Below are 21,853 nucleotides of genomic sequence, written 5' to 3'. Positions count from 1 at the left end.
TTTGCCAGTCAATATATCTGTCCGCCGTGGGAAAAACAAACAGCAGGTTCATTCGTTCGCTTTTGTAATGCTTCGACCTTCACCTTCGTGTCGCACGTGCCTCACATTTGTATCTAATTGAGTGTCCTGGTTCCCACAGTAGTTTTTATTTTTATTCATCACCGCTTAGTATGTTACACGTAAAAGGGGTTGGGACGGGCCTGGTAGACGCAGATAGTGGAGAAGAAAATGATCCACGAGCAGGCATATTGAAATAATATAATGAGTCCAACGTATCGAGCGGGGACACCTCTTTGTCATGGTAATTACTTTTTTTTTTTTTTTCTCTAGGCTTGATTCAGTTCTCTTCCATAGTCTTGCTGCCCTTGCAGAAAACATGTCCTTGGCGCGTTTCCACGTCCATCATCAAAACACTAAGAACAAAATAATCATAAATAAAATATTACAAAGGTAATAAAAAATAAAAAAAATAATATAAATAGTTAGCAGGTTTCTGCTGCTTGTTTTAGCCGCGTAAATATTCCTGGACTTTCATTAATCCCGTGGGTAAGTGATTTGAATTTGTGAATAAAATACGCCTCTCTTACTTCACGTTCGCGATCGGAACTGAATCCAGATTGAAGAAGCATCACTGTTATTGCATCGAAATTGCGGTTCGCTAGGTTCATGTGTTTGGGAAATTAAAGTTGTGGGAGGGAGTTGACGTGTGATTTGTGATTGTTAAACCGTAGTCTGAACGGGGTTCTGGTTTGGCCATGTAGTCCATATCGCGCAGGTTGCATCGTAACACGTAAATGACGATTGAATTATCGCAGTTGAGATTTTCGTGAATTTTGAAACAGAAATCTGATTTGGTGCTTATAATTTGGTTGGTGCGTATCATGTGGTTGCAAACTGGCATCGCCACTTTCCGCAAGGCTGGCAACCAAACGTTTGTGAAGGTGAGCTTTTGGATTGTACGAAGATGTCCTTGAGGTTCCTGCCTCGTCGGTAGACTGCTCGTGGTGGCTCTGGAAACAAGGTGCTAAGTATGTAGTGGTGCAAAACTATCGATAGCACTATCGATAGTATGGATAGTCGCCAGAAATCTGACTATCGATAATAAAAAAAAACTATCGATAGTCGACTATCGAAAAACTATCGATAGTACTATCGATAGTCGAATATTGACAGTTCTGAGATGCTATCGATAGTTTTCCCAAAACTATCTACATTTTAAAAAGAGGCAAAAGAGTCTTCGATAACACAAATACAGGAATACATTTTAGGGAGGGCAGAAATATAAATACTGATAATGCAATACATTTTTCAAATTTCTTTGAGACGCCAACTGAGATGAGGCTTTAATTTTAAAATAGGAGTTTTTTTGTTTGTTTCTTTGTTTGTTTTCTCGAAATTACTTTCCCGCAGGCTTGGTCTTGAAGGTAGTTGTTCCGGACGAAGATTCTTTAATGGGTTAAAAAAAAACTTTCCATCAGGGATTGACCCCGGTCCCTTCCCTGGCATCCTGTCTGACTGACCAGTCATGCGAAAAGACTTCGACCTCTAAATAAATTCCATGTCACCCTAAATCCCATCAAAACGTCACCAAGCTCCTGTCCAATAAGGGCGCCCCTGTCAGCACTGATCACATGACTTCACGGTGGAATGAACTGGTATTCTTGTATCTGTAGGTGTGGCCTTCAACATGAAACTTTACCCTCGCTGCTGTATGCAGTGGCGTCACTAGGGTAAGCGGCACCCGGGGCGGCGGCCCGCGGCGACAACCCTCCCCCCCCCCCCCCCTCGCTCATCGCCCCGCCGCAACGCACCTCCCCCCTCTCGTGGTCCGTCACGACACCCCCCGCAGCTCTGCACCCGGGGCGGTCCGCACCCCCCCCCCCCCCCCCCCGCACCCCTTTTGTGACGTCCCTGGCTGTATATGCAAGAACAATACGTACTTTCGTTGTAGGTGGCCTCGTTGAAGACCATGTAGGCAGTTGCATTTGGAATTTTCGGGGAAAGCTGGACCTTTTGAAGCATCCTAAAGCACACGTCTTATCTTCTGTTAGGGCTGAAAAATGAAAAATCGATACGGTGGCATTCCTGTTGTGACGGTCATACCTGCCGACCCTCCGCCTCCAACGCATGAATGGCAGTCCTCAAGTTTCGCCTAGCATCATCCAAACAGAGACTTCATGGATTGCGACCTCAGATGGCCGGCACGGGTGCGAGCCCTCCGAGAAACAGCGCGCTCGATACGAGTCGCAGGTGTACGAAGTCTGGGTCAGCAGAGCGAGGCCACGTCTGGCCTTCTTCCTGTGTATCGGACCACCAGAGCAGCGGGTCACGTTCACGTCGACTGATGACGTACCCTTGAGCCGTGCAATATCACAGGCGCAGACGCATTCGGATATGTGTTGAACTTCACTGGTGAAATGAGCCACCGCCACCCCCCCCCCCCTTCCCCCTCTTTGTTCTTTGCTTTGACGCTTGTTTTTGTATTTCATTTTTTTTTTTTATAAGTCTGTTAGAGCTTAACGCGGTATTGCAGTTTCCCGCTCATTGTATTTTTAAAGAACTGACTCGCTGAATGGTTCCGTATAGCTGAACGTAAAAAGATAAATGAATAAAAAAAGTATAAAGAACCTGGCTCATCCATTTCCATTCCATTCCGGGCAAAAGGCATCTTATTCCGCTCCCATGCTTAGGGTATGAACTGTGAAAGTAAAAGTACAGTTGGCGGTCTGTGGGCTTTCTGTAGAGTTTCGTTCAGAGGCTATTCCCATGAATTTCTTCTCCACTATATGTGTGTGTGTGTGTGTGTGTGAGCGCGCGCGCGTGCGCGCGTGCTTGTGTGTGTTTGTATGTGTGTGTGTGCGTGTGTGTGTGTGGACACCGCGCGCGTCGCAGCTGCCTGATAAAGTCCTCTTCTCGCCTTAATTACAAGCTGCGCCACCAGATGGCTCCTCGATATGCGCCTAGTGGCAGCCTGTTGCGACTCGCGAGCCCGATTTCCCATTCTTTATGGGAGACACAATAGACTTAAAAGTCATTTTCTAAGTGCGCAACATCATGTAGAACCTGACACTTTCGCTACACGTGCTGCTTAGACACTACCTCATCAATGACCATTGTTTCGTGCATCAACGGCACTAATAACTGATTTATGGGCGCGTTGAAGCGGAGAGAATCCTGGCACGGTGCTCAGGCCAGCGTCCGTCAAATTCACATCTGACACCCCGGAGGGAAAGAGCGCATGCCCGGGAGCCATGGGAACCAGACACTTTTTGGGTTGTTGGTTCTTGTTTTCTGAGTTGCGCCGTCAGGACGGCGGAGGCTCTGTCGGCTGAGGCTGCTCGGGTGCGGGCTGAGAGGACATTATCTGGTCGCTCGCGTCGCGGCGCTCTCCGTGGTGTTTGTTCTCACCTATAAATTGAAAGTTTTAGTAGATCGTTTCAATACCTCCGATACCCCGGGTTACGATACCCGATAACGATACGACGCATGCACAAAAGCGGTGGCGGAGTATCACGTATCGTTCTTGGAGCCTTACGATGAACTCTTAAATATCTTACGCCATGGTATAAGAAAAAGACACTGAATTCCCCCAACTTCCGGGGAATGGACGGGTGGACCGAATACTTGAATAACGTCCCCGTGCCGATAGCAGAACCAAACTATAAAAGAGCGTCCAAAGGAAGGAGCAGCCTCGCCGCCAATACGGTTAAACAGAAAGAAGAGCTATAGGGAGGGGTTACTTCTCCCGAAGCTTATACAGCTAAACTCTATATGACTCAGTGGTCGGGTCTTTTCGTGTCCGTCGACAGAAAACCCACGCGCGCGCATTATCACCGTTCGCGCACGCCTTGTCATTTATCATATGGTTTTGACACTTGTGTCAATAAGAAAACCCCAAGACAAGTGTCAACACCACGTGATAGATTATAATGCGTGCGCTAACGATGATAAGCACGTAGCGCTGCCCGCATGCGTTTCTCGGTAAAGATTGTGGTTGCATAAGCTGCCCCGGCAACGCCACAGTACGAAGTGTGGAGTGGCGTCACTAGCCTCGCTAACAATGCGAAGCACGTAGCGCTCCCAGCATGTGTTTCACGGTAAAGATTAAGGTTGCATAAGCTGCCTCACCAACGGCAGCGGACGAAGTCTTTCATATATAAAAAAAGTTTTGGTACAGTGCATTTCCTTTTCTTTCCTCGATCATTTGGTATAAACCCTTTGCTGTTTTCAAACATGAACTGCCACTTGCATCCCAAGCAACTTCCGTTCGCCCCGTCTTTGCAAGCCTGTTCATCTTGCTTATGTTACCAGTGCTAGAAAGCATAAATGCTACATGAGCAACAAAGTTGGAGATTTAACGAGGGCTTTCGGCTGTACAATATTGCATTTTTAAGGACCCCAGTTGCTTTACAAGAATACTCGAAACATTTTATTAGATCTAATTCACTCCGGTCATTGTAGTGTTGACCTGGAGAATAGGTGGTTAGACGGTTCATCTACATTTCAAGCAGTCGAGTTAAGTTGGCCTTTGTTCATTATTTATTATAAACTGGAAGTTTTCTGGCACATCAAAGAATGGACCACCACTTGGTGGCGCTTGCCATAGAAAGGGTCTAAAGTGCAGTGGGCAATCGTTGCAGGTGATACTAAAGCTTCGCTGTTTTACCACCTTCACAGCAAAGATTGAAGCATTATTTTTTGTCTCATTCATTTACATTTCGATCTTTTGAAATTATTTTTTCTGATTTAGATAAACCTGCACGTGGGTTAATTTTCGGCATTTATCAGTATTTAGCAAGATACAAGAAACCCTAGCTATCACCAGGTGAAAAAAAAATTACACCATCTTCCCGAGGGGAACCATGGGGTGATGCGGAGCATCGTTCCATCACACTTCATCGGAAGAACAAAGTGAAGTGGAGTCAACAGCGGTGAACTGAACGCGCGCGGAAAATTGGTTTGCTCTTTATGTTTATACAGACTTGATGGAGATGCGCCTCAACGGGTAATCGGTCTCTTAGCTGTAAATGAGAAATTTAGCCAGTGCAGTACAACCGCTAACCTCGGATTCTTAACGCGCATCACGCAGTAGTCATCACACGAACGCGTGCCGGTACGAAACTCATCCAGATCGAAACGGGTGGGGGTGGCGGGGACTCGAACCCAGGAGGCTCCCAGCGCAAGCTTTCGCTCCACGCTCCGAGCTGAGACGCGTTAGCCCACTCGACCACTTCCTCCCTTGAACGCGCGCAGCGCGCTACCGCTGCTTATATTCAAACTTGAAGGAGAAGAAACTAGAGGAGGAGAGTTGCGCCTGCGCGCGCGGTGTCCACGCAGCTGGTAGCTGCGTGCACTTCGCGCAGCTGTTGAAGAGAGAGAGAACGCACGCGCAGCTGTTGGAGAAAGGGACGCAGCTGGTAGCTGCGTGCACTTCGCGCAGCTGTTGGAGAGAGAGAGAACGCACGCGCAGCGAGGAGAGTTGCGCATGCGTAGTGTGAGTGCGGACCACGACGCCGCGGGACATAGCCCGAGCAAGAGATGCTCCGCATCTAAAATACCGAGTCACTGGACCCTAGATGCGTGCGCAGCTTCTGATATTTCGCAGTATACATCTACTTCGCGTGCTCAGAACTAAGGGAAATAATAAAATGTCAATATGATTTAAATTTTGACTTAAATAACAATCATAGATTGTGGTGATTAATATCAAGCATTTCCCTCACCAATGATTTCTAACATATATATGTTGCGTACAGTTGGTCTCTCATTTGATGCTTTTTGCGTGTATTTGTTTTGTGGCCAAAATCGAATAATAACCAAGCCCAAACGATTATAGCAGGATGTGCACGAGCAGAAAGCAGTGCTATCTTGAGCAAATCGGAACCTTGAGCTTTTGACATGCCATCCGCTTTCTTCTTCGGATACATGTTTTATTTTAAGCAAATCATAACGCGAAAGAAATTAAAACAATACCATATTGCAAAGAAATTAAAACGCAAAATATATTAGTACATATTTTTTGTTAACTAAAACAGATCAAGCTACTATTGTTTTAGTAGGGTCGAATTTACAACAGTAAAAGATGTACAAGCGTGAGCGATATGAAGGTGAACAGCACTCCTGCTTCTGACGCTCCTGCAAGTTTTGGAACAAGCTCTAAGAGGGCTAAAACGCAAAGTTTAGACCCCAAGCCACGTATCATTTGAAACGTTGAGAGTTAATATAGCTTTCGGGAGCTGTAAATTAGGCACGAAACCAGGTAAGGTGTTCACCTTCATATTGCCGGCGGGTGTACAGCTGCAACGGAAAAAGAGCGACCGGAGCGGCAAAATCGCCACACGCAGCGCTATCGTTCCCGAGCGCGCCGATAGCGAGAGTGCCAGTCACGTTCCATGTGTCAACGCGGGGGTGGCCGGCAGAAAGCAGCCCATCCTAAAGTCCGCACTTCGAAAGGTATCTCATACTTTAAATTTCTGCCACCTCCCCCCCGCGTTGAGAGATGCAACGTGACTGGCACTCTCGCTATCGCCACGCTGGGGAACGATAGCGCCGCGTGTCGCGATTTTGCCGCTCCGGTCATCGGTGACTTGTGCCACTCTTTTTCTGTTGCAGCTGTACATGAAAGTGTACTTTAAATATACAGTATTTGTTTCGTCCGGATTGCTTATAGTAATTTGACGGACTGGTAAAAGAAATCTGCCGTGTTTTAAAACACACCTAGTGATAAATAATTACTTTTTTTTCCTGACAACAGCGACTTAAATTAAATTAATATGTTTTTAAATGAAATAAATCAATTATTTCATTTTTACCATATTTTTTTTACCCTGCAAAACACGCATTTTACTAGACATTAGACAAAAATTACTGGAAAGTTACGATTAATTACAATTAGTGGGAAGGTCTGTCTAGCTTTCCAGCGCTCATCACCAAGGCTAGAAACGGACACCACCGATCCATGGGAGCATTCGCCGTGTGTGATATTCCGTGAGGAGTGCTACCGCACATGCTCAAAACGCGCTCAACAGCCCATTAGACAAAGACAAACGCAAAAAAAACGATTATATAAGTAGTCTTCATAGTATCTTAAATATATGGAAAATTCTTGTCGCCACGACACCGGAGCAAAGCCGCGCAGGCGGAGAAAACCGCTCAGCAGCTGCGGTGATAAAGGACTGGATGGTTATCTTTCTTCGACCCAGACTCAAACGGGTGCTCATAGATTACGCAGCTTGGGGTCGCAACATATGTGCTACTCCCATACAAAAAAGCTTATCTTGGTAACTTGAGATTGCACCATGTGGTACTCCTATATATATATATATATATATAAAAAAACTTATTTTGGGTGTTTAGTTTTCTCTAGCTTTGCTTTGCTTTTTTACACCCGCGCGTCGACAGTAGAGCCGCCTGGATCGGCCCAAGATAGCTGACAGCCTTCCTATACTTGAGTCACAGCGCAGTCAAAGACTGAAGGACACTCAAATACATACACACAGGCTAAAAGCGCACTGTCGCGGTCTACCAGCCTCGAAGGATGTTCTCAAAGAAAGACGATGTAAGCCGTGACGTTGCACAGTCGGCGTTATTTTATTGGCCACATCAGCTCATAGCATGCATTGCATCCGACAGCATAGGCATTCTTTCTCCCTCCTCCTCTGACGCGCACAGCTTTTATCTTCGCGTTTTGCTTCTTTACACTCGTGGTCGACTGTAGCGCCGCCTGGTTTGGCCCAAGAAAGCAGGCGGCATCCTTCAAAGGATGTCGCTACTTTTTCGTATAAAGGGGCTTTACCCGTACCGAGCTGAAAACGCGTTGTAAGTGTAGAGAGAAAGAAAATACGTTCGTAATAGAGTTTTTTTGTCTGTGTGTGCGTGCGTGCGTGCGTGTGCGTGTGCGTGTGCGTGTGTGTGTGTGTGTGTGTGTGTGTGTGTGTGTGTGTGTGTGTGTGTGTGTGTGTGTGTGTGTGTGAGTGTGTGTGTGTGTGCAATTTTCAGGCACAATTCTTGCGCACAGTGACAAGAAAGCAAAATCCCGTAAATGGAAACGCCTGACCAATGCCTTTGATATAGGACCCGTTACCCCCGCTCTTCGAGGGAGATATACCTGATACTTCTGTCTACGTCTCGTAAATAAATTATCGTATGCGCGTCGGCTCTCTTTTGATCCGGTAGTGGCCTGCGCCACCCATTCAAATACGTACGGAACGTGGCGCCCTGCAATGGATGTTAAAAGAATAAACCAGGCTAAAAACTTGAAAGCCGTTGAAAAGCGGGCTTTACGTTATCTGCTTAGGGGTGTCTTCGTGTTTATCCACTTCACTGAGTGTCGTGTATAAACTCGAGACAAAAATATTTTGTCATTAAAGCTTGTCCTAATAAACATTAGTCATTTTTACTTTTAATTATTCGCTAGTTTTTTATTGACTCCTGGTTTCTACGAATCAAATGGTGACTTCGGGCACACAAGAAAGATGGTGTGAGGGCATATATGTCTACAATAAGGTGCATTAATGTTCGCACAACTTGTGTTGTTTGCGCTACACAGTCAAAGCTTTCGAGTAGACTAGACTTTCGGCAGCGTGAAGTTTGTTTGCATTGCAGGAAACACAGTACGCATATTTTCTGAGGGAACTACATATATCAAAGAAGAGAAGGTAAAAGACGAAAAAAAAAGTGTAGTTTTCTTCAAACTTTTTTAATGGACTTTTCAGTTTAAAGGGATACTGACAAGGAATTTATGCTAATGTTTTTATTTTTAAATGATATATGAGAGCCCAACTACCCCAGAACACAATCGGCGCCTCGAAATTTGTTTTTTTTCCACCCGAAAGCAGCCAGCCGAGAAAAGGCCGGTTTCAGTCGCGCTCAGCCTCTTCTCTGTGGTCACGTGCCGTTTCCTATAGTTTAGACGCAACCACCAAAGCTATTCACAGTTGTGGGTCATCGAAGGCACACACTCAATGCTAGAAATCGACAAACATGCATATTACAGCCATTTTTGTGGCTTCTGAAAAGCTGCCAATACGTTGATTAAAAAAATGAAGTTGCACAGTCAAGTGACTTCCGGCAACTTTCTCCTCTATATTTCTTCTTTCTCCCCACTACAGTTTCGGTTTCCAGCAGTTGCGTTTTTTTTACTTTATTAAAAAATATACGTGACGCTGTAGCAAAATTTTGATTAAGCAGTCTCCTGACATAATAAAAAATCACCTTCCACAAAACTAAAAAGAAAAAAATAGTGGGGGAGGAGGGGGGGAGTCACTGTCTTTTTAAAAAAAGAATAATTGCAGGCGACACTAATACTAATTTTAGTGCTACTATATATCTAAGCTGTGAGGGCTGCTACTTCAATTTTTGTATGAAGATTTTATTCTTCACTTTTATCTTTTACTTTTTTTTAATTCCGCCTCATCCTGCTGCATACGAAAATGAACACAGGATGTGTTTTTTTTTGTTTTGTTTTTTTCGTGGGATTTATATACCCCTAACACGTGCGCCTAGATACGGTCCCGGGTACATGTTGAAGGCGAACTCTTCTGTCATGTCAAGCATTATTTTTAGAACCATCATACAGGAATGGGCAGTATTTCAAATACAAGTATTTCAAATACTTTGTGTATTTCGCATATGTATTTAATTACAAATTGAATAATGTATTTGACGTGTGTATTTAAATACTAAAACTTGGGGAATTCAAATACAATCGTAATTAAATACAATTTTGTGGGCGGAAATACATCCCTCAAATTTATTGTCACTGTGCAGAGCAGGAAGAAAACTACGTTCTGCACCGAGTGCAGTGTCTCTCAATCGAGCACACGTTTAGTGACTGTGATTACGGTGTTAGTCCAGGGCAAGAAGGGGGACGAAATCGACGTTCACAGGCAGACTGGCTAAATAAGTGCCTGTGACAATTTGTGATGCTTTCCAGCCTGATTTCCATCCATATTTTTGCCTGCCTCGTAACTGGAGCGAGTTGCAACAATCAAAAATTCTCTGGCTAGTGCTGCCCGTCTTGGTCGTCTCGGTTCTTTGTTGGTCTGACTCTGTACCAAAATGTAATCGACAAAAAAGCTGCTTGAAGCTCTGCACTTTTTTCACCTATTACGTCCAAGCTGATTACATTTTTTTGTGATTATTTTTCAACTACGTTACTAGAGCCTCGCACACTAACTCCCGAGTGTGCGGTGCAAAATTAAAGAAAGGATATCCAGAAACCTGTTGCAGGTGCCCTGAAGTCGCTGACGCGAATTTTGAGGAATGTATTTGGAAAAGTATTTGGAGGAGACCAAATACATTTATTTGTATTTGTATCTTGTACTTAAATGCTTTTTGAAAATGTAATTAGATTTGTAATTAAATACATTTTTGACGAAGTATTTTGTATTTGTATTTTGATACATATTTGCATGTATTTTGCCCATCCCTGCCATTATATATATCATCACGTGTAGACCATGACCTCAAGGTAGGGATTCCCCATTGCAACACCTGCACTTTCAATTCCTCTTTTCTACCCCAGACCTCCATCGATTGGAATCGCCTTCCCTCACATAAAATCTCAATAAGTAACACTGTTGATTTTAAAAATATTATTACCAACTTTTAACAGATGTTGCGTAGCGCGTGCTTTTTGTTGTTGTCGTTTTTTCGTTTTTTTTTTTTTTTGCCTCACTCAACTATGTTACTTTTATGTGTTAACCACCCACTTCCCTCTGTAATGCATTCGGGCCCTGAGAAAATAATAAATGAAAATAAAAAAAAAAATTAAATGAAATGTATGGCGTGTCCGAAAGGTTTTCTTTCGGCCTCACTGAATAAAAAACTGCGTAACGATTTTGCAATCATTCATCGTCCGTAGCAAATTCTGATGTGCGAGCACACGCACAAAATAAAAAGTCAATCGTCGCTAATGAAGCTCTGCATTTCAAGCTGCGGCTCATGGCGTGACATTTGAGGCATTAGTGCCTCATGTTGCCGCCCACCCGGAACACATCGCTTGAATTATATTGGAAAGAAATTGTATCCTACAGGCAACAATGAAATCTTGTTGGGGCCTTTTCTGTCCTGCCTAATATTGTTTGCGAACAACTCGATTGTACATTAGCTGGGTCGTTAATCGTAATGTTATCGCCAGGAACTCATATTCTTCAATACCTTGGCGCATGAATGCGTGTCCGTTTTGCTCATTGTTTTATCTAGACTAAGAAACTTTTGTACTTTTGTATTTTGTTTTGTGTTTACTACCGTGCATTTTATTGATCTAGCTCCCCACTAATTCATAATGGTTTGAGAGACACCGCCCCATCATAAGGGAATAGCCACATTGTATCCATTCATCCATCCTCGAGCCTAGAGGGATGCAATATGAGCTGAAGCAGCCCTTCGTGCTTCTTTGGACTATTTTGAGAGAGGTATGGTCCAAACTAGATGAGGGAATCCGAAGTTGAGGTTTCATAGTTTGGACTCATTGAGAAAGTGAGTAACCACAAAGTTTGTCCTGACACCAGACACAAGAAAAGGACGAATGGAGATTTCAAGGTCATATTGGTTGCAGCCTCGAAGGATCCGACGCCCACGCCGGCCCCCGGATTTCTGAAAGGCCGTGTTCGAATCCCGACAAAGACGCCCTCAATTTTACGGAAGCTTATTGCTTAGGAGGCCCCGTGTAACCGAGATTTCGATGTCACGTCAAAAGATCAGCAGGTAGTCGAAGTTAAGCCTCAGTCCTTTGCTGAGGCGTGCCAGACACCCACCGTGGGTTGGGCACGTAAAACCTCCAAATCTGATTTTAGGTCATAATGATCGTGATAGTACTTTAACGATCACGATAGTACTTCTATCAAAGTGAGTCATATAGCTTTAACTTATATGGAAGCATTGGTCAGGTGTTGGAATTTAAGAAGGCATAACATTTATTAGAGCAACACCTCGACTACTCGCAGGTAAACAACAAGCACTGAAGTATATTTTCAAATTCCCTTTTTTTCAAATCAATATCCGTTGTTACTAATCATACTGCAGTACCAATGTCTGTGCACATAATATATTTTTAGCACTTCAAAGACTATATGGTACCCAATGTTGTCTACTCAACTCACTGTAATAATCATCATGTAGCTGTTAAATGGAAACTCGACATTTATAACAAAACAAAAAATCCCAATAATATTTTCCAAGCTCCCTCCACTAAACTAAATTAGGCACAAATTTTCAAAATTCTATGATCCAGCATTTTAAGGCAGATACATTCATTCCTGCGCTTGTCTAGGACGTGACCACGTACAGGTTCCTTGAGCATCGGTTCATCCGTGTAAGCGATGATTGCTTGGTCACTTTTTAATGCGAAAGCATTACCTGTTTCATGGAGCGAGCCGACGTCATAAGCTTTGAAACCGCGCCGAACGGCACCTTAAATCCTTTTTCCAAGCAAAGCCAGCTTCCAGCTGCGAAACCACGCGCAAAGCTGACCAACGGCACCAAAATTCCCCGATCCCAAAAGAGCGGAGTAAAGATGTTGGGTTGTGGGCTTCGGGTGCCATTGGCTGGCGCGCGTCGACCAGTCTCCTGTTGGCCAAAATGGCAGCGGGGTGGCCGGTCGTTGAAACTGACGCTGCTTGTCAGTTCCAACGACCGGCCATCCATGATTATGATGATGATGATCTTGCAGCTGTTCTCTTTGTATCGGGCGGTTCCGAACCATGTTGTACCTAGCCAAAAAAAAATAGTGAACGAAAAAGCATTTTTTGTTTTGTTTTTTGTTGGAGATTTATGTTTGTCCTTTGTCCCCCTTGTTCCCCTTCTCCAGGGATTAATTTCGTCATTCTCGTCCAGCTCGCTTGCACCTTCGCATTTAATTGCATTATAAGATAACCTTAAATTTGCAAGCTTCACCCTTGTTGGTGTTCGACTGGTGGCAGCTGATAAAACCCGTTTGCTCTACTGACGTCTAACCCCTGGTTAGCTCAGTTGGTAGAGCGCTCCACTTGAAATGGAGAGGTCCCGGGTTCAATACCCGGACCAGGCGGATTTTTTCGGTCGCTCACCAGTCACCTAGCTGTTGTTTGGAGATTTATGTTTGTCCTTTGTCCCCCTTGTTCCCCTTCTCCAGGGATTAATTTCGTCGAAAAAGCATTTATTTCTTTCACTTTCTCCATGTCCTTCGCGTTCACTTTGCTTTCGTCCTTCGCCACCGGTCCTCCAGTCTCCTTTTTGTTTTTTCGGTTACTTCCCAGCTCCGTCCAGACGGCTTCGGGGACGCTGCAGCGCGCTCACTTTGAGGGATAGCCTCACTTTGAGGGATAGCAGCCTCACTTTGTCCTCACTTTGAGGGATAGCAGCAGCATCTCGGTCCAGAACCGCGTTCAGCACTGACCTCGTCGCAGGTGATTGGACTCCGAGTGCTTCCGCCAGCAATTCGGCTTGTGGAAGGGCGTGGCCAGGTGTCTGTACGTTTTAAGGAGCGTGATACCACCGCACCGGATGCCTTGGAGGAGTGGCGTTCTCTCCTCGCCTGCAGAGCGCGCTGCTCTGCCGACGACGCAAATATGCTTCAGACGAACTAAGGGAGCGGAAGAACGATGTACATGCTTTCGTATTCACAACTCATAAGAAGTGCCTAGGCGTACCTCGAGCCTTTTGTTTTCCATACATTGGACGGCCTCTGAACAATATACATAAATGCCTGACTGCCTTGTTGTTGACGTTGTTTGCAAAATGTTGGTGTGGATCTCCTAAATCCTTTAGTCAGCTTCTGAAGGCTCAGTATGAAAATGAATTTCATTTTTTTTTTTTTTGACCGAACGAGCAGCCCTTTTTGAATATTACCTCTCATAACACGCTCTTTTTATTTCATGAGTCGTTAGTTACCTTTTTCATACTACCGACGAAAAACCTGACAAAGCAATATCAGATCTTTGTTTTGATAATCTAGACGAGTCAGCGAAGGGTTGCTTCTCGGGTCAGCAAAAATAGAGTAACCGTTCTGCGCAATCTTCTACAGATAGCACCTCAAGGTTGTTCAGGTTACCATTTAAAGATGCGCCTACTTCTGAACTGTACCATTCTAGAGGTCAGTATGATGCTGGGGAACGTCCTAATATTCGCTCTGCTGCAGCACGTTATACAATCTGGTTCGGAGATGTGTCACCACACGAAGGACATAGTTCTCTATCAAGGATTTCTGGATTACGTGCTCCAAATCGCCACGTGACAGTCTTGCACGCTGAATTCTTGTCGAAGTTTCGTGAACAAGAAACGCCTCTTTCTCCAGAGTTTTACTGAAAACAGATTTCTTGGCTGGTGTTCACAGTCACATCCTCTTCGGTGGCAAGATATGGGCTAACGTCAGCACGGAAATCCACGCCATACGTTTGGTAATGTGCAGACAAGCCGTGCGGATGAAGATCATCCTCATGAGGATCAGGCAATCGTCTGTACCTTTACGTGTTTCGTGCAAGCTCGAGCGAGCACAGCAATGTTAAAACTCATTTCGCGGACCAGATATTAGTTATCGTCCCTCCAATCAGCGGTAGTGGTGGCGGAGTACGAGGAAGTTAGGTATTGGACGGAACTATATGCAGGCGTCCAGTCAAATACGTTTCGAAACATACCAGTAGCTGGAAATAGAACAATTGCCTGTAAACATACCAATTCACTGAAGCTCCAAGCATAACACGCTAACTCCAGACAATACTCCTCAATCAAAGCGTGTCCTTGAAACCCTTGGGGTCTTACAAATATGCTTAAAAAACTTGGAAGTTCGGGAGGGCTACATTACCCCAAATAGCTTATATAAATCCACTGGTGTGTTTTACACCCAGTCATGTCTTCTCCGTTTCGTTTTTGTTTTCTACAGTATTAGGAAGTCTGAAATACGAATAGTTTGTGAAGGACTCAGTTACTTTTTGAAATTAGGCGGTACTCTTCATGTCATGAGACATCAGCATTTGGGTGTTGGTTTTGCCGCCGTTTACCGGATGAGCGTTGGCTTCTCTTCAGATAACCAACGTGCTACATGCAAGTGCCAAACTTGTCTTGCATGCATGTTCACTCTCTTCCTTCCGACGTTACTGGTGCGGTGTTAAACAGTACCACAATTTGGCACTTTTATGCACTTCATCAGAATCGTCCTTGCCGTGTTGCCCTTGACGGTGACCGTCATCTCAACGGGATATGTGGGAGCTCTGTCCACTCTGCTCGCCAGTGCGGCCTTGAACGGCATACTATCTCCTTTTTCTGACACATAAACACGAAAACCCTTCAGCGAGGGTTTCGACCCTCCACCGTCAAATATCCCCTCAACGGCGATTCTGCCGATGGTCCTTAGTTGCAAAAATAACAACCTAAATTTTGAAGCAAATGTGTGACTCTGGCGAGGTAATGATCGTTGACGACCGGAAAGATTCCTTCAAGGTACTCAGGTTCGGTCTTCTTAAAGCCGATAAATACAGTGACCAGCTCATGACAAGATGCTTCGTAAGAGCAGACAGTGACTACCCAGCGGTCGGGACGGCGGACCCTAAAATAAGAGCACGTCCACGTACGGGAAAACCGGCCTTTTCGAGCAGGCATCCCGGATGCCGCAGTTCAAGCGACGTGCCTCAAACATTCTTCGGATCCGTTCAGACTGGAACTACTCAACTTGTACGATTTTCGCCCCTGCCTCGTAATTCTGGCAGCTGGACACCTTCTGAGCATTATAGCGTTTATTGTTTAAGTGGTATCTATAAGTGTCACTCGGTTTATCCCATATTTAACAGGGTCTGGGAGTAACTCAGGCGACAGTGCCATTTCATGCAGGCCTTTCAATGGTCGCGACCAGTGTGCGTTGTTGATTGATGGGGTATGGAAATGCTGCAGACCGGTTTCTGCCTATAGGATGATGTTTTACTGAAACATGGCGTTACATGACGGGAGCCTTCATAATTCTAATTGTTTCTCTCTCGTGCGTGTCTGCCGGCCCCGTTTAAAGCCGTGAGGGGACGTAATGTCATTCGCATCACCGGCGGGATTATAGTTTTACTGGTGTACGCTGCTGGTTTCGATGGCGATGACGTTCAACAAAAACAGCGTGCTAGTTTTGTCGCTTTAGCACGGCTTCGATAAGTATAAAAGACAAACCTAACATCTCCTAAGAATGAAACGTTACAGTGGTTTTAAACATTGTTCAAGAAATACTTTTTTTAGAGCGAATTTGTATTTGGTTCGCAGGTCGGATATCTGGACATTTTTCGTGTCGACGTCCTCACGGGGAAAAAAAAGCACTCGGCGATTGAAGCGAAAAGTGCACATCACGCATAAAACATACAGCACAGCATTCGTTTCAATAAAAAACTAGAGCAAAACTACCATCTTACCAAGATAAGTGATGATAAGGCGTTCCTGACATCAATGCGAAGCACGTTGCGCTCACCACATATGTTTCCGGGTAAAAATTAGCTGCCGCGGCGACTGCAGCTTATGACGTGGGGAATGACGTCCACTAGCCTTTCATGTATAAAACGTTATGGTACAATGCATTCACTTTCGTGAATTATTATGTCTAGACTCCTTTGCTGTTTACAAAAATGAACTGCTGCTTGCGTCCCAAGCGACTTCCGGTCGTTCCGTCCTGGCAATCCTAATTCGAGCTTGCTCATGTCACCACTGCTAGAAAGCATAAATGCTACACGGACAACAACGTTGGAGATTTTACGAGGGTCGTCGGCTGTACAGTTTAATGTCTTGGAGGAGACAAGTTATTTTACAAGAATAGACGAACTGTGGATCGATCATGAACGTTTTTACAGGGATGAAGATAAAAACACTAAAATAAAAGTCAATACCAGACAAACTGTCGCTAATTCTGACTGACAGTCTGTGTAATGTTCGGCTCCCTTAAAATTAAGAGCTTTAATGCAAGAAATCCAATAAATAAAACGGTAGACGTTCAGTACCTTTTCCTTGCAAGGAAACAACCTATAGTTGCCATAACGCAAGCATGGTTGCACGATGGAGTTCTTCGCTAGAGGTCGGCATTTTAGGTCGCCCTCACTCACCCTCACCCTCACAGCCACACTCACCTAAGCCCCTCACTCACACTCACCCTCACAGCTACACTAACCTTCAGCCCCTCACTCATCCTCATCCTCACAGTCACACTCACCTTCAACCCTTCACTCACCCTCACTGAACCTCACGGCCCTCACGCACTCATACCACTCACGCACTCATGGCCCTCACGCCACTCACGCCCTCACCACCCTCACCGCACTCATGGCCCTCACACCACTCACGGCCCTCACACCACTCACGCACTCACCGCCCTAACGCATTCATGGCCCTCACACCCCTCACGCACTCATACCCCTCACGCCCCTCACGCACTTGTGGCCCTCACGCCACTCAGGCACCCTTCAGACAAGACGATTTCGCCCAGCAACTTGACGTCGCAACACCAGCAACACGGGCCGCCCGCGTTCACACGCAGCAACAATTGCTGCAATTTGCCATCATCATCATGAAATCTTATTTTTCTTGCACTACTTAGACACACAATTTCGCGCTATAAACGTGTCTTGGCGCATTTAAATCTTGTTGAGAATACTAATGCATCTTTCTGAAACAGTTTATTTCCAAAAACTATCAGTTTCGAACCAGAGTCTAGTCTTTTGTTGTCATCATTATGGCACGAGGTATCACGTGAAAATATTGCGTTCCTGATTGGCCTGCAGTCGCTTCAAATGTCTTCGAATTGCTCCGAGTTGCTCGCTTCTTTCGAGCCGGATCCGATCTCAGCAATTCGTGTCGATCTAGGGAAAGTTAGAGAACAAACCTGTCGCAACACTACAATTGCTGAGAAAGATGCTCCGTCTGAAGCGGCCCTCACGCACTCACCGCCCTCACGCCCTTCACACACTCATGGCCCTCACACCGCTCACGCACTCACCGCCCTCACGGCCCTCACGCACTCATACCAATCACGTTCCTCACGCACTCATGGCCCTCACGCCACTCACAAACTCACCACCCTCACCGCACTCATGGCCCTTACTCCCCTCACGCACTCACCGCCCTCACGCCCGTCACGCACTCACCGCCCTCACGGCCCTCACGCAATCACCGCCCTCACAGCCCTCACGGCACTCACTCACCCTCACATTCATCAATTTTCCTGGTTGAGAAACTCACTCACCCTCACCTCACCTGTAAAGATAAGGGTAAGTCAGAGTAAGGGGAGGGGCCCTCATGAGTGAGGTTTGCCGATGTATGTTCCCGACAGCAAGGTCGCCAGATAATTAGGGTATCTTTAAGATGCCCGCGGAGGGGCGTTGCGTTTTACGTTAGTGAAAGTATCTATGGTATTCTGTTTAAAATTTCCGAGAATATTGAAGCAATATGGCTTAAGGTTAACTCGTTACTGGGGCCAATAATTATCGGCAAAGTGTACCGTCCTCTCGGCGCTAAACTTTATTGTCTTGACGAGCTGCTCGATCGCGTCAACGTTATGTCGAAATGTTGTTCACCCATTGTTTTGACAAGGGATTTTAATCTCCCGTTCAATGATTGACCAAGCATGCGTCCGCTGTCTTCCAATTGTCAAAACTCTGACTTCTTAGTACAAATCGCCTTTGAGTAGAATCTTGTTCGATTAGTCAGTATAGCGCAACTCGTGTCCAAGGGTGTTCGGAAAACATTTTAGACTTTTCAAACCTCAGCGCCTTGTTAATAACGGTTTTTCTTTCTGCGTTGAAGAGAGAATACCCGACCACAAAGTTATTTTTACCAAGCTTAACATTGTTCTAATAACTACAGAGAAAAGCATTACCATCTGGTGTTAAAATTTTTCAAAGGCAAATGAAAAAGTGTCATTTACCTGCTCGAGATCCGCTTCGACGAGTACACTCAACTCAGTTCCCTTCCTGACGCTGGTATCGACGCATTGTGGAATATTTTTAGTCGACCGTACAAAAACGATTGCGTAATTTTGTTCCTATGGTAAGAAAGCACTCTAATAAACACAAGCCATGGATTAATCGAGATATTATTCACCGAAACCCAAAATGTCACTACTCGGAAATCAAGTGCCAAGAGCAGTCCGCCCACTCTCGAGAAGCTGAAGGCAGATCTTCGGATGCAAGTATGTGATGGATTCATTTGTTATAACTCCATCCTACACGACTTCTTAAAGTTTGATTCATCGAAATTTTGGAGACGCCTATAGCCTAAAGGTTCCCAAATAATCAAACTTCATTTAGGAGCCGTGTTGAATTAACCTGAGACTGGGGTAGAGAAGAAACATCAAAACGTAGAAGGGACAGAAAATAGACAGGACGACGTCTCAAACTCAGCTAACTGGTTTATTTAGTCCACTTACTTATATAGTCTCAATCTCAAGGTCATCTCCACCAACACAAAACACAAAAGGACGAAGTCTACACAGTTCAAGCGCCACAGTCTTCAGCACAGAATGCAAGAACGTTGACAACCTTTACAGGTCGACGAGATAAGGCAACATTCATTGACCTTCAAACTTAAAAAAGAGGATCTCTTTCCCTACTATTTCAAACATAGTTCATACTTCTGAATAATAACTCGCCCTCTCCACATAAAAAAAGAAAAAAAACACACAGACGCACATACTGAGACGGTAGTTGGGCCAATGCACGTAAGAACCACACAAAGCAAAAAATCACAAGCAGGTCGTACTTCAAACAACCTAAATAAAAAAAAAAAAGATTACATTTTTGGAAAGCCTTTTGCATTGCTTCCAAACTGTAGTGAAGCCTGACTTATGCAGCTGCCTCGAGACTTTATCCGCACTGTCTCCCTTACTACTCTCTTTACATCGTTCCTCTGTCTCTCCGTTATTATTTCCGTCTCCGACCAGAACGCCGTGCAGTTGTTACATTCATGAATATGTTTTGCTATTTCCGACTTTTTTGCATTGCTCTTTACATTCCTTTTATGTTTGTTTAATCTATCATTTATGCAGCGTGACGTCTGTCCTACATACTTAAATCCACACTCCAATGGTATCTCATACACAACACCAGTCTCGCAACATACCGACTTTTCCCGATGAGCCTTTTTGCTCTCACTCACAACTGTTTGAAATGGCGCCAGTTTACTTATTCTAAAATCTGAACTAAAAACCGTGTCTACTCCAAACTGCCTCGAACAGGCCTTCAGGTTGTGAGAGATGTCATGATAATATGGATATAGAGCAAAGGTGTTCCTCGATTTCTCTTCGGTTTCTCTCCTGCCTTTAATAAGCAATTCTAATTGCCTTTTTATAAAACTGTCATCATAACCTACACTAATCAACCTTTTCCACCGTCTTTCTACTGATTCAGTGATATGATGGACACATGACCTTCCTGACGCGTTCCTGACCAATTTACAATCCCAGCCTTCACGGTCTTGTAACGACAACTCATTCTTGGCAAACCCGGTTTCGAGTTTTCTTTACCATATTCCCAACATAACCCTCGATTCACGTGAATACGTAAATTGAGAAACTGCAGAACACTATCTTCCGGTTTTTCCATTGTAAACTTAAATTCTGGAGCCGTTGACCTTATCACACTTTCTATAGTTTTTTGTTAGACCTTCCGTAAACGTGCATATTAAAATATCATCTACATACCTTCTCACTATTGCCGTACCCGAGGACGATCCCTGTAGATTATCGTGCACTGCACGATCCAAAGAGTTTAAGTAAACTTCTGCTAAAATCGGTACGACTGATGACCCTATACACGCGCCTTCTTTTTGTATATACTTTCTTCCTTCGTACTCCACTACCGTTGACTTCAGATAAAACTCCAAAATTGTTAAGAAACTTTCTACCGATATACCTGAGCCCAATCGGAACTTAACGAGATTCAGCTCCAATGCCTCCCTCACTCTCTGCATTAACTGGGTATTTTCTAGGGAATAATACAAGTCCTTAATGTCCATTGATAACACTGAACAACGCCTCCCATGATGACTCTCCAAACTGTCAATTAATTCACTTGAATTTCTAAGTGAAACTTTGATGCCACTTTCTGCCATGTTCCACTCTCATTGATGACCGCACGAAGGGGCATTTCAGGCTTATGGTCTTTAAGGAAAAACTTGATGCCCAATGTTGAATTCATTGCACTTGTGATACATTTTGCTACATCCTTCAATAGACTTCTTCCAAAACCGACGCGCCCCATCGCGGCGAAATACCACGCAGTGCACTCTGGGAACTACTTGGCCACTCAGTTTCGGTTTCGACTGAGCAGCTTCATCTCATGCTATCACGCCGCCACAGAACGCGCTGCTTGCGTTTTCGACTATCTGGCTTTTCACAAATGTACAATACACTCATTCTCGAACGATACAAAAACGAAGACCGGGGACCCTTACCTTGGTTCCGGAAACACCGGATATTGTCCGTGCGTATGCAAACGTAGTAAGACGTGGCTTAGTCACCTCACCCCACGAGTGCATCTTTGAGCTCAATGTCAGCAATCCCGTCTAGTACCAGTGAACTACAACTGAAATTTGGTCACCTTGATCCCTACACGTATTTTGTTTGCCGAACGTCCGCTTCTTGTTACTTCATTGGGTGAAAAGCAAGCCGCATCCTCACAGGAGTATCAAAGTTGAGGCAGCGTTGGCGCATTAGCTTTTAAGGAAACGCAATAAATTCGACCCCACTACTGCACAAAAGTTACTATGATGTCTTCCTCGTGTCATGACATATCTCACACTCAAATTTTATGCTGATATAAGATTAAGTTTTCGCAAACGCGGAGATCAGCTAGCTACGACGGAGGCTCGAACAAGCGTCCCTTACTCCTCGCTAAACCTTTTTGGGCGACCTTTTATTGAC

At 44.8% G+C, this 21,853-nt stretch overlaps 1 non-coding gene across 1 annotated transcript; it reads left to right on the top strand.

The window, feature by feature from the left end:
• Positions 1–12,957: 12,957 nt before the first annotated feature.
• Trnas-uga lies at positions 12,958–13,030 on the top strand. Its single transcript has one exon. It is a non-coding gene; the product is annotated as a tRNA-Ser (tRNA).
• Positions 13,031–21,853: the final 8,823 nt, after the last annotated feature.

Source organism: Ixodes scapularis, unplaced genomic scaffold (assembly GCF_016920785.2).
Source record: "Ixodes scapularis isolate PalLabHiFi unplaced genomic scaffold, ASM1692078v2 PGA_scaffold11__112_contigs__length_91849675, whole genome shotgun sequence".
Taxonomy (NCBI): domain Eukaryota; kingdom Metazoa; phylum Arthropoda; class Arachnida; order Ixodida; family Ixodidae; genus Ixodes; species Ixodes scapularis.
The sequence above is the reverse complement of the archived record's forward strand: the minus strand, read 5'-3'. Positions and strand labels throughout refer to the sequence as shown.